This window comes from Esox lucius, chromosome 6 (genome assembly GCF_011004845.1).
Source record: "Esox lucius isolate fEsoLuc1 chromosome 6, fEsoLuc1.pri, whole genome shotgun sequence".
Taxonomy (NCBI): Eukaryota; Metazoa; Chordata; class Actinopteri; order Esociformes; family Esocidae; genus Esox; species Esox lucius.
In genome coordinates, this window is record NC_047574.1 from 27,269,837 (window position 1) to 27,281,895 (window position 12,059).

General features: G+C 39.3%; 1 protein-coding gene across 3 annotated transcripts in view; it reads left to right on the top strand.

The window, feature by feature from the left end:
* LOC105025939 (adhesion G protein-coupled receptor A3) overlaps window positions 1-12,059 on the top strand; it is a 177,754-nt gene that overhangs the window by 19,120 nt on the left and 146,575 nt on the right. The window lies entirely within an intron of this gene.

The window sequence follows — 12,059 nt, forward strand, 5'->3', positions numbered from 1 at the left end:
ATCTTTCAAACTCACATTTTCATGGCTAACTGAACTATGATAATTATTCTATTTATAGATTCTACCGTTATAACAAGAATATACACATGAATCAGGAAATATTATTTTGCAAAAGTCCTGGAAAGTTGTTGCAAATCCCGTTTCATATGCAAATATTTGTATAATATCCATCATATTGTAGTGAATTTTGTAACTGTTGTATAGTGTATTGGCCTCCCAGTACGACTCAGGACAACATGCATGTTGTTATGCTAAGGAAATAAATTAATGTAAGATTAGCACAGTGTGGTGCCATAATCTAGACTAGCCAACCTGTGTCGCTAGCTCATGTATCGCCCAAAACCAATGTACTATCTTTACGGTTTACGAAACATTTATTGTTAGGAGTTGAAAAACTGAATTTTTTTAAATGTGCGCCACGTCAAAGCACTGATTTTATCCAGTCAGTTTAAACCTTTTTAAAAATTTGCTGGAAATTCTTGGGAAGTGGACAGAGACCTATCTTGTGAGTCTCTATTGAGTGACTCTATGTATTGGAATTCCATTCAGTGCTTATCCCTCAGTCATTTTCCTCAATGACTACCCTGCCTGTGCTGCTTAGGGAATTGTCATCTGCTTCAACCTGATTGTCATGCTGTACCCTACTAATGTGAAAGATATACATTCCCGGTCCGGATCCAGGTTATTAAAGCACTCTGAATTGTGACTTTTGAACTCATGGCTACATAGGTAATGTCCAGACATCCTCACGACCTATTTGTCCATCCTGCCAGCTGTAGTTGTTGGCAGAGCCCACCGTAGATGCTCTTGTGCACGACCGGTGCCAAAGCATCAAGTTTGCAGGTGCCCTCTGTGAGTGGGCTATGGGAGCCAGCTGTTGCAGTCTGCCTGTTAGGTGCCTAGAGGACCCTGATTCTACGGTTGACTGACAGGCTTGCCCGGCGCCGTCTGTGGCTGTTGAGTGTTGACTCTACCAGACTGTGACCACAGTCCCTGTCACTCTAATTTGGATCTAGAAAGGAGAGGCTCTAGCCAGACACATTCAAATGAGACTGAGCAGGTCACTCAAGCATTTTGGGGTAATGCCTTGAATCTACTGGATGGAAAGTGTCACTGTATGTCCCATTACTTCAACTGGAAGCAGTTTAACACAATTACATGCCACTGAGCTGATAATTGCAGCATTTTTCCGGGTTGTAGCCAAATAATTTGCCGGTACAAAATTTGGTTCTGCATGATATTTCTAAAGATTATATCATGGTTTGACTATTGAGCTGCTGGCTACAGTATGTATCACTGATGAGCACATGCAAACATGCTCAAAGTTAAGATTTGAGTTAGTTTTCCTTTGTCATCCAAACTGGAATTGATACCTTTCACCACACCAGAGAGGAGACAAGCTGGCTGGTGACCTGAATCTCACAATCTTGTCCTGGCCTCATTGTCAAAGTGGGTCAGAGTTACAGCATGAATATGAATAAAGCACACCACTGTTCTGTGTCGGGATTTTATGCTTTACCAGTTCAATGTGTTCCTTCCCAGAATGGAATTCAGTTGAATCCTATGGCGTCACACTGAGAATTCAATAGTAGTAGATATTGCAAGTGACACGGATCTGTGAGTTCCCTGCCGAATAGCCATATACTGAATAGACATATTGACAGATGGCAACGGGCTCTCACTTTATAAATTGCCATATGTTTTTACAGTCATTCTGGGCCAATTGTTCGTGCGTGTGTACGAACAACACAATTTCTAATACTAACAAACATCAAACAGTTGTTCAAAAATATCTTACTTGACAATAATCTTGATCTGGCAGTGTTAAAAAATGTCTTATATTTTTCCTGTCCTTAAAAGGCTCATTGTTCCATTATTTGCATGTTCTGCCTAGTTCTCTTATTGTCCCTGAGACAGGGCATTCTTAGGATTTTTTGTCATGGTTCCCTAGAATGTTTTTTCATGTGATGGTCCGAGGTGTCCCAAAACCTTTTTATTAAAAATGTAAAATATTATTGTATCTCCTTCCAGAGAGTAGTAGCTCAAACAACAAATTGAGAAATAGGCACTGACTATTTTCATGCCCAAGGATGGCCTTTAACAATTTGTTTTCTCAGTCTGTGCTTCAGGTACATTTGTTGTTGGCAGGTTTTATTGACGTTCTCAGTGCTGGCATTACAACAAAGGTCCAGGATGTTTCCCAGGTACTTCACCCCACTCACCTGTTCACCACATAGTTAAAACTGGCTCACTGATTTGGCCTTCCTTGTGAGTTGAAAAGCCAGTTCATTTGTTTTATTGTAGTTGTGTTTGAGGAGGTTGTTATTGCACTGGTCGTGAGTCCTGTTTACTTCTGTATGGAAATTAACCGCGCCATCTTATAGGTCAACAAGAGTGGTCTCATTTGCATATTGAACTGCCGAGCAGTCTCTGTCAGATCCTCTCAGGTCTATATATAGGGTAGCACTGGGCAGATGACAGTTGGGGATAGATGTACACAGAGGAAGGGATGCTGTGTTGTTGAGTGTGACATACTGCCCCCGTGTCCAGCAGTACACAGAGAAGTTAAGACCGCATGCAGTTAAAAGAAGAAACCCAGAATAAAGATGAGAGTGAGGCCTCACCAGGTGTCTTGGCCAGTGACCTGTACAAACCCTGTATAGCTGGAATCATAATGTACGGTGAGGGATTTTTTTTTCTATCCCCTGCTGATTTTGTACGTTTTCCCACTGACAAAGAAATGATCATTATATAATTATGGTAGGTTTATTTGAACAGTGAGAGACAGAATAACAACAAAAAAATCCAGAAATAGGCATGTAAAAAAATCCACATTGATTTGCATTTTAATGAGTGAAATAAGTATTTGATCCCCTCAAAATCACACCAAGTGAAAATCAAGAGAGAAGTCTTTATTAGCATGAGTATTTGAGATGTTACTTTCTGGTTTAATACAGAGAAGGAGGTCAAGACACTGGAAGTTAGCCAACCAGATGCCCTCAGACCCCCACAGAGAAACTGTATGCGTGCATGCATGTGTGTAAGTGTGGCCAATTCCTCCCACCCCCCTGAGAGATGTCCTCATGTCCTATGACAGAGTTGGTGTCAAATTACTTCCTCTGTGTGACTTCCTAACTTAAAGCTACACTCCCTGTCCTTCTTTCATTCCCACCTCTGTAGGTTTCAGTCAGTACTGCTATGCATTGTGATAAACTTACTTTCATTACATTCCAGGACTGTAATATCACACGGCCATTTTCCAGTGGCAATTAATCACCAAAACGTGTCTTTTGAAAATTGTAAAACAGTGCCAATTTTGACAAATCAGAGTTCCTGCCGCAAACACAGGGTCAGAATTGTTTATAAACTGCATGAGTTTTTGGATCCATCCAGCCTTGTGTCACCTGTACAGGCTGGTGGTGTAATAGTTTGGGGAATGTTTTCTTGGTACACATTAGGCCCCTTAGTACCAATTGAGTATCATTTGAATGCTGCAGTTCCTCGGCATTGTTGCTGACCATGTGTATTCCTTTATGGCTACAGTCTATTGTTTTTTTAAATGGGTATTTCCAGAAGAACAATGTGCTATGTCACAAAGCACGCATCTTCTCAATCGGGTTCAGTGAACATGATAGTGTCTTTAGTTTACTCTAATGGCCTGTGCCATCCCCAGATTTCAATCTGATAGAACTCCTTTAATTGGGATGAGCTAGAATGGGTGGTATGCAGCAATGCCCAAGAAAAGATTCCATCACTTTGTTGAATCCATGCCACAAATAATTCTGGCTGTTCTAGAGGAAATAGGTGGTTCTGTCCCAGACATGATGGGTTTACCTAATAAAGTGTCGACTGCCTATATATTTTAAGACCATTTCATGCTTTAGTCACTAACAACAAAATCTGTGAAAGATAGTATGCCGAATTACAACTAGTAGTGAATTCAACCTGTTTGGCAGCACACTGCACTGAAGGCAACGTGTGCGACCACTGGATCATGCTTGGGCTTGAATATACAACCCCATTTCCAAAAAAGTTGGGATATGAATATGAATAAAAACAGAATTCAATGATTTGCAAATCATTTAAACCACATATTCAATAGAAAATAGTACAAAGGCTACTGAGATATTTTATTGTTTCTTAAAAATATATACAGTGGGGAGAACAAGTAGATATACACTGCCGATTTTGCAGGTTTTCCCACTTACAAAGCATGTAGAAGTCTGTTATGTTTATCATAGGTACTTTTCAACTGTGAGTGACGGAATCTAAAACAAAAATCCAGAAAATCACATTGTATGATTTTTAAGTAATTAATTAGCATTTTATTGCATGACATAAGTATTTGATCAGAAAAGCAGAACTTAGGTTTCTGTACCAAATATTTGCAATTACAGAAATCAGACGTTTCCTGTAGTTCTTGACCAGGTTTGCACACACTGCAGCAGTGATTTTGGCCCACTCCTCCATACAGACTCCATACAGGGCTGTTGCTGGGCAATACGGACTTTCAGCTCCCTCCAACGATTTTCTATTGGATTCAGGTCTGGAGACTGGCTAGGCCACCAAAATGGCCGTTTGTAACTTTCAAATACATGCATTGCATTATCTGTGTTGAAACAAACATGAAAATGTTTTAAACCAAACTAACTGATCCTAATCTGACAGATTTGTGTTCATTTGCCATACTCAATCATTTACTGTAGGCATTTGCGGTCAAAACTTTAATCAATACAGAGTATTTCGCTGACCTGCTCCCCTAATTGCAGTTGTAGAGTAACCCAAGAAATTGTTTAAAACCATACATGTCACAGGTATACAGCCCTGGAAAAAATTAAGAGACCCCTGCACCTTTTTCTTTCCTTTCCAAAAAATTTGAAAAGGAAAGTTTTGAGTGAGGAACAGAAGCGTTCAATTTGAAGTGGTCTCTTAATTGTAACCGTTCTGTTCCATTCAGTATAATGGTTATAACCCAAATTTGACCAACTATATTAAAGTTACTGTAATATAATTATTTCTTTAAAATGTAGAACCCCGTTTACAAAAAGTTGGGAAGCTGCGTAAAATGGAAATAAAAACAGAATGCAATGATGAATGCAAAGCTGTAAGAAAATAAAGGATATTAAGCATTCATTCACTCGAATGCCAAGTAAAAATAAGCAATTAACAATATATCAAAATGTTAAACACTTTGGATTAAATTCAATTTGTGATTGCCATTATGAATGGAAAACAAGGGCGTCACGTCAGCTTCCCACATACAGGTTTTTGAGCAACATATGCTGCCATCAAGTCAATGTCTTTTTCAGGGAAGGCCTTGCTTATTTCAGATTGACAATGCCAAACAACCTTTTGCACATATTACAACAGCATGGCTCTGTAGTAAACGAGTCCAGGTGCTAAACTGGCCGGCCTGTAGTCCAGACCTGTCACCCACTAAAAACATTTGACGCATTATGAAACAGAAAATACGACAAAGAACACTACAAAATGTTGAGCACCTATATGAAGCAAGAATGGGAATACATTTCACTTTCAAATCTACAGCAATTGGTCTCCTCAGTTTCCAAACACGTACAGAGTATTATTAAAAGAACAGGTGATGCAACACAATGTTAAACATGTTCCTGTACCAACTGTTTTGAAACAGGGTACTGGCATCAAATTCAAAATGGTTTCAACATTTGATTTATTGTCTTTGTACTAGTTTCAATCAAAAATAGGCATAAATGATTTGCACATCATTGCATTCTGTTTTTATTTCCATTTTACGCAGCTTCCCAACTTTTTTGTAAACAGGGTTCTACATTTTAAAGAAATAATTATATTACAGTAACTTTAATATAGTTGGTCAAATTTGGGTTATAACCATTATACTGAATGGAACAGAACGGTTACAATTAAGAGACCACTTCAAATTGAACGCTTCTGTTCCTCACTCAAAACTTTCCTTTTCAAATTTTTTGGAAAGGAAAGAAAAAGGTGCAGGGGTCTCTTAATTTTTTCCAGGGCTGTATACCTGTGACATGTATGGTTTTAAACAATTTCTTGGGTTACTCTACAACTGCAATTAGGGGAGCAGTTCAGCGAAATACTCTGTATTGATTAAAGTTTTGACCGCAAATGCCTACAGTAAATTATTATGGCAAATGAACACAAATCTGTCAGATTAAGGTCAGTTAGTTTGGTTTAAAACATTTTCATGTATGTTTCAACACAGATAATGCAATGCATGTATTTGAAAGTTACAAACGGCCATTTTGAAATTGGGAATTTGTTTTTTTTTGGTCGCAGGGGCTGCTTTATGATAGTCAGGGTCACAGATGAGGTTGAAAGTGTTAGTGCCTTGGGCCTGTTGATTTACACAGTAGGCTTTGAAACACAGAAGAGGAGGATTTCTCCCTCTTTGTCGTTGCATCTGTGATGTCTGTGGTTTTCTCTGTGAAGCATCATCCATCAACTCTGCTTTTCAGCTGAAAATATAGGAGAATAGATTTCCCCCTAGCTCTTGGTCTTTCAAAATGGTCTATGATGGAAAATGAGAACAACATGATTTATTTAGCGTCCATAAACCTTTTTGAGAAATGTACATGTTCCGTTGCCATGTAATATCACTGTCTACACTCTTTTTATGTACTTCAGTCTGTTTGTTTCGATACATTTTGAGGGGGTTCATGAAAGCAAGAATGACAATAAACACTTATTTTCCAGAAATTATCCTCTCTGGAAAAGGAACTTAAACTGTTCTACCTGAAACCCTAACTGAAACTAAAATGTTTTTTCCACTTGTACCTCTTTGTTTCTCGACAAATAATTTTCCTCTATTAAGATCTTCATGGTTATCTCTGGACGGGAGGGAGATATGGGAGAAAAATATTGCACCGTCCCTTTAGGTTAAATGTTTGGGTCCTTAGCAACCTGCCAATAAACTGATCCAAAGGCAACACCCCTAAAGCATTCCAAGTTCTGTAAATGAAGACTCCAGGAAGAAATAGCTTTTGAGGTTCATCTGAGAAAAGTTTAATCATCACTTGGTTTGGAAAAACAGTGTTGAAAGTTCTGAAAGACCAAATCTTTTCTCACACTTGCCCTCTCAGTTCTTACCTTGTCTTAAGTATTTTAGAACAGTGGTGGTCATTGAAATAGTTTCTATCATTGTGTAATGGTTTCTTGTCAGGCATTCATTATTAATGCATGATGGTTGGGTCCCACGGCTGCCAAAGTGCTCTTATGTTTCGTTCTGGTATTTAAATGTTATTGAAGGAAGTCCGGTCATTGCAGTTTCATGCTCTGACAGGGAGTTTTTATTACTGTCGCATGGGTTGTACATTCACCCCCTCTAATTAGACTGAGTTTACCTTCTCTGTGACTCTCCTCAGAGATCTCGTAGCATGTTTATTTACATTGCATTAGGTGGTTAGCCAAACTAATTAGATGGGTTTGATCTAATTTGATGTCTGATGTGTCTCAGACATTTCTTCCTTCTGACTTGTTTCCTCAGTGGGAGTACCAATTGACCCAGGATTTGTAGTATGAATCAATGACAGCTTATTACCGTACCATGGAGTGTTCTCTTGCTCCTAATATTTTTGTATCATATCCCAGACCATTCAGAGCGTTCGTGTCTTCAGACTATTCTCTGCTGCGCATTTCGGGTTGGATGGGAATACATAGTGAGATGTTTTGAACTGAGAGGAGTCCAACCTTGAGAAGGAAGTGAGGGATCAGTTTTTCCAGGCGTTATAAAATGACCTCAGAACCATTGTGGCCTTTTCTCCCTGTCAGAAACGGCTCTGTCCTCTCATTAGAGAGGAGAGAGGCTTTTCTCCACTCACTGTCCCTTCTCTCTCTTCCTCTCCTTCTTTCTCTCCTTCTGTAATCTCCCTGTCTCTCTAGGTCTCTCTCTTTTTCTCCCTCCCACTCTGCCCCTTTTATTCTGTGGAACAATTGTTAGAAGGGCACTCTGTACTGTCCTCTGTGTATTTTGTGTGTGTTTGTATGTGAGTGGGAGGGTAGGCGAGAGCAGGACAGAGCGAGTATCCACCACCGTTACCTGAATACTCTATCTATGCTCTGCCACAGTGGTGGATATTTGGCTACATCCCCACATCTGCAGGATTACATCTGTTTACTGGACACTGAAAACATGATGCTTAGCCTGATAAACATCAGTCATTACTTGATTTGATTCAACAGCATAGTCTCTCATATGCCATTTAATACTGTGCACTCCATAATTATTGGCACCCCAGGTAAAAAAAAAAAGGCTAGGAAAGCATTGTTAACCTTATCTAAAAAAAATCTTATGAACCTATGTGTTTTTTGAGAAAACATTGTCATTAAGAAATAATAATTCTATTGCGAGCCACAATTATTGGCACCTGTAGAAAATATGATGGGAAAAAAGATACTGATTTATATTACAATTGATTATTTCCCTTTTTTTTAAGTGGTCAACCATGAAATCCAGTTTCACTGAGGTAAATATGAGGTGATGAACAGGCTAAACTCCCTAAGTCAAGGCCAAAAAACACAACTAAAATAAGGCAAAAGTTTTTTGATCTTCACAAATCAGTCACTAGATGTAAAAAGTTAGCTAAACACCTGAAAATACCAATCTCCACTATTTGGACAATAATTAAGAGATGTAAACAACTGGATGTGTGATAAAGATTTTGCAGGTGGACTTTGCAGGTGTACCCCACACACATTGAGGAGGAAGTGGCAAAGAAAACTCCAAGGAGAATTGCAGAGTAATTTGTTACATCTTGGTGTCACCAAGTCTCCAAAACTTTGATTAGATTCCACCTCCAAGCCAACAAATTATTTGGAAGAGTTGCCAGATAAGAGATTCTGCTTTCACCACAAATGTAGGTGCCCTTATGATCATGGTCTCCTGACCTGAATCCTGTTGAAATGCTGTGGGGTGCTGTGGGGTGAGCTGATGAGTAGAGTCCACAAGCGAGGACCGAAGACTCTGAAGGATTGGGAGAGTTTCAGTATAGAAGAATGGTCCAAAATCCCTTTCTATGTGTTCTCCGACTTCATCAAACATTATAGCAGGAAACTCTGAGCTGTGGCAAAGGGAGGTTGCACAAAGTACTGAATACTGAGATGCCAATAACTGCCATGTTTCTGAATAAAATGTATTTCTTGATGACGCTTGATTTCTAATTGAAGGTTAGATTCGTATGATTGTTTAAGTGTAAGATCAAGCTGATAAACATGACATTTATTCATAGCCTTTTTGCTCGTATTTACCTAGGTTACCAACAGTTCTTGAGGCCACTGTACATAGCAATTGTTTCCAATGTAACGATATGATGAGGACAACTGGACATACATTTTTTTGTCTGTTACCCAGTTATTCAGTCACTAGTGTTTGTTCATGAAATTCCGGAATGGAAACCGCATTGAATCTATGACCACACTGACGGTATAAACAACAGAGGAGCCTGTGAATCAGAGCCGGGGGTAATCAGTTTGTACACTACGTCAAGCCAGAGTTTGTGGGCTGTGCCCAAGGCATGCGTGTGGTCCGGTGAAAGTACAGTCTATGGTCAGAGGTCTAGCTTCTTGTCCACTGTGACTTCAGTGCACGTGCGTGCATATGAGATAAACGGCCAGAGCAGGAGATGAATCCTCCCATTACTGTCCTGGAGTGAACAGCTTAATATCCTCAGGGCCAAAAACTCAGCAGATGAACATAAACAGCGCAGCCAAAATTAATTGGGAACCACTTCAGTAGCTTTTCAAACATCATCTGCACATATTGCTGTTTATGTTTGGGTTTCGCAAGAACCAGGAGCCAGAGTGTAGTTCCTGGCCACACTTCAAATGCTGAGGGTTCAGGGAGAAACCACTTTTTGTTTAAACATTTAACCCTTCTTGAGATTAGCCAGCTTTACATGTTTGAAAGTGAATACATTAGTAGGTAAAAGTCCAGCTATTAGTGTGTGAGTATCTAAGTGTGATTCGGGTCTACAGTTCCAGTCAAACATTTGGACACCTAGTCATTCAAGGCTGTTTCTTTATTTTTACTATTTTCAAGTTTATTGAATAATTGTGAAGACTTCAAACCCACATAGTAAAACATGGAATTATTTTAGCAACCAGTGACAGTGTCAAACTCTTAAACTCAAAATACATCTATATTTTAGATTGTTCAAAATAGCCACCCTTTGCATAGATGACAGCTTTGCATGTTATTGGCATTGTCTCAACCAGCTTTATGAGCAGCTTGACTGGTACTGTATGTGTACACAAGGATTCTAAAAGCATGGTTGCTTGCTTGCATTTGAAGCTAAGTAGGTTTGGTTTTAGCCACACTTGTATGGGAGTCCAAATGCTGCTGGAAGTGATCTTAAAGGGCCAGTTGGGGTACTTTTATCAATGGTCAAAAGATCATATCCCAATGCCCAGCATAGGGTGCCATCTTTCATGGGACATTAAACCGATGTACTGACTCTTTGTGGTCACTAAACATCCCAGTGCACTCATGGTAACAGTAGGCATATTAACCTCAGTTCCCTTGCCCCCTGCTCCCATTGATCAACATCAGAATTTAATAAATGTATGGAAGTCACAAAAAAAATCGAGGAGAACTGCAATTTCCAGCTCAGGGGTTAGGGTTAGGCATTAGGGTTAGAATCAGTTTAGGCATACAGTGGATGTAAAAAGTCTACACACCCCTGTTAAAATGCCAGGAATCTGTGTTGTAAAAGAATGAGACAAAGATAAATAATGTCAGAACTTATTCCACTTTTAATGTGATCTATAATATGAGCAATTCAATTGAAAAAAAAACTGAAATATTCAAGGGGAAAAATGACAAATAAAATCCTTACAATAACCTGGTTGCGTAAGTGTGAACACCCTCTTATAACTGGGGATGCAGCTGTGTTCAGAATTAACCAATCACAACCAATCAAACTCATGTTAAATAGTAGTCATAACAGACCTGCCATCATTTAAAGTGACTCTGATTAAATCACAAATAAAGTTCAGCTGTTCTATTAGGATTTTCCTGATATTTTCTTAGTTGCATCTTATAGCAAAAGCCATGGTCCGCAGAGAGCTTCCAAAGCATCAGAGGGATCTCGTTGTTGAAAGATATCAGTCAGGAGAAGGGTACACAATTATTTCCAAAGCATTAGATATACCCTGGAACACAGTGAAAATCAAGTGGAGAAAATATGGCACCACTGAGACATTACCAAGAACTGGATGTCCCTCCAAAATTGATGAAAAGACGAGAAGAAAAGTCCCCAAAAAAGCACGTGGGAATATATGTTATGGTCTGATGAAACCAAGGTTGAACTTTTTGGCCATAATTCCAAAAGGTATGTTTGGTGCAAAAACAACACTGCACATCACCCAAAGAACACCATACCCACAGTGAAGCATGGTGGTGGCAGCATCATGCTTTCGGGCTGTTTTTATTCAGCTGGAACCGGGGCCTTAGTCAGGGTGGAGGGAATTATGTTCCAAATACAATGGCAATTTTGGCTCAAAACCTTCAGACGTCCATTAGAAAGCTAAAGATGAGGAGGAAGTTCACCTTTAAGCACGGCAACAACCCAAAGCACACATCCAAATCCACAAAAGCATGGCTTCACCAGAAGAATATTAACATTTTGGAATGCCCCAGCCAGAGCCCAGAACTGAATCCACATGAACATGTGTGGGGTGATCTGAAGAGGGCTGTGCACAGGAGTCCTTGCAATCTGACAGATTTGGAGCGCTTTTGCAAAGAAGAGTGGGCAAATATTACCACGTCAAAATGTGCCATGCTAATAGACTCCTACCCAAAAAACTGTAATAGGGCTGTAATAAAATCAAAAGGTGCTTCAACATAATATTAGTTTAAGGGTGTGCACACTTATGAAACCAGGTTATTGCAAGTTTTTTGTTTTTAATCCCCCCCCAAACATTTCCGTTTGTTTTCACGTTATAGATCACATTAAAGGTGGAAACAATTCTTACATGATTTATCTTTGTCTCATTCTTTTACATCTTAAGAACCTGGCATTTTAGCAAGGGTTTGCATAATTTTTATA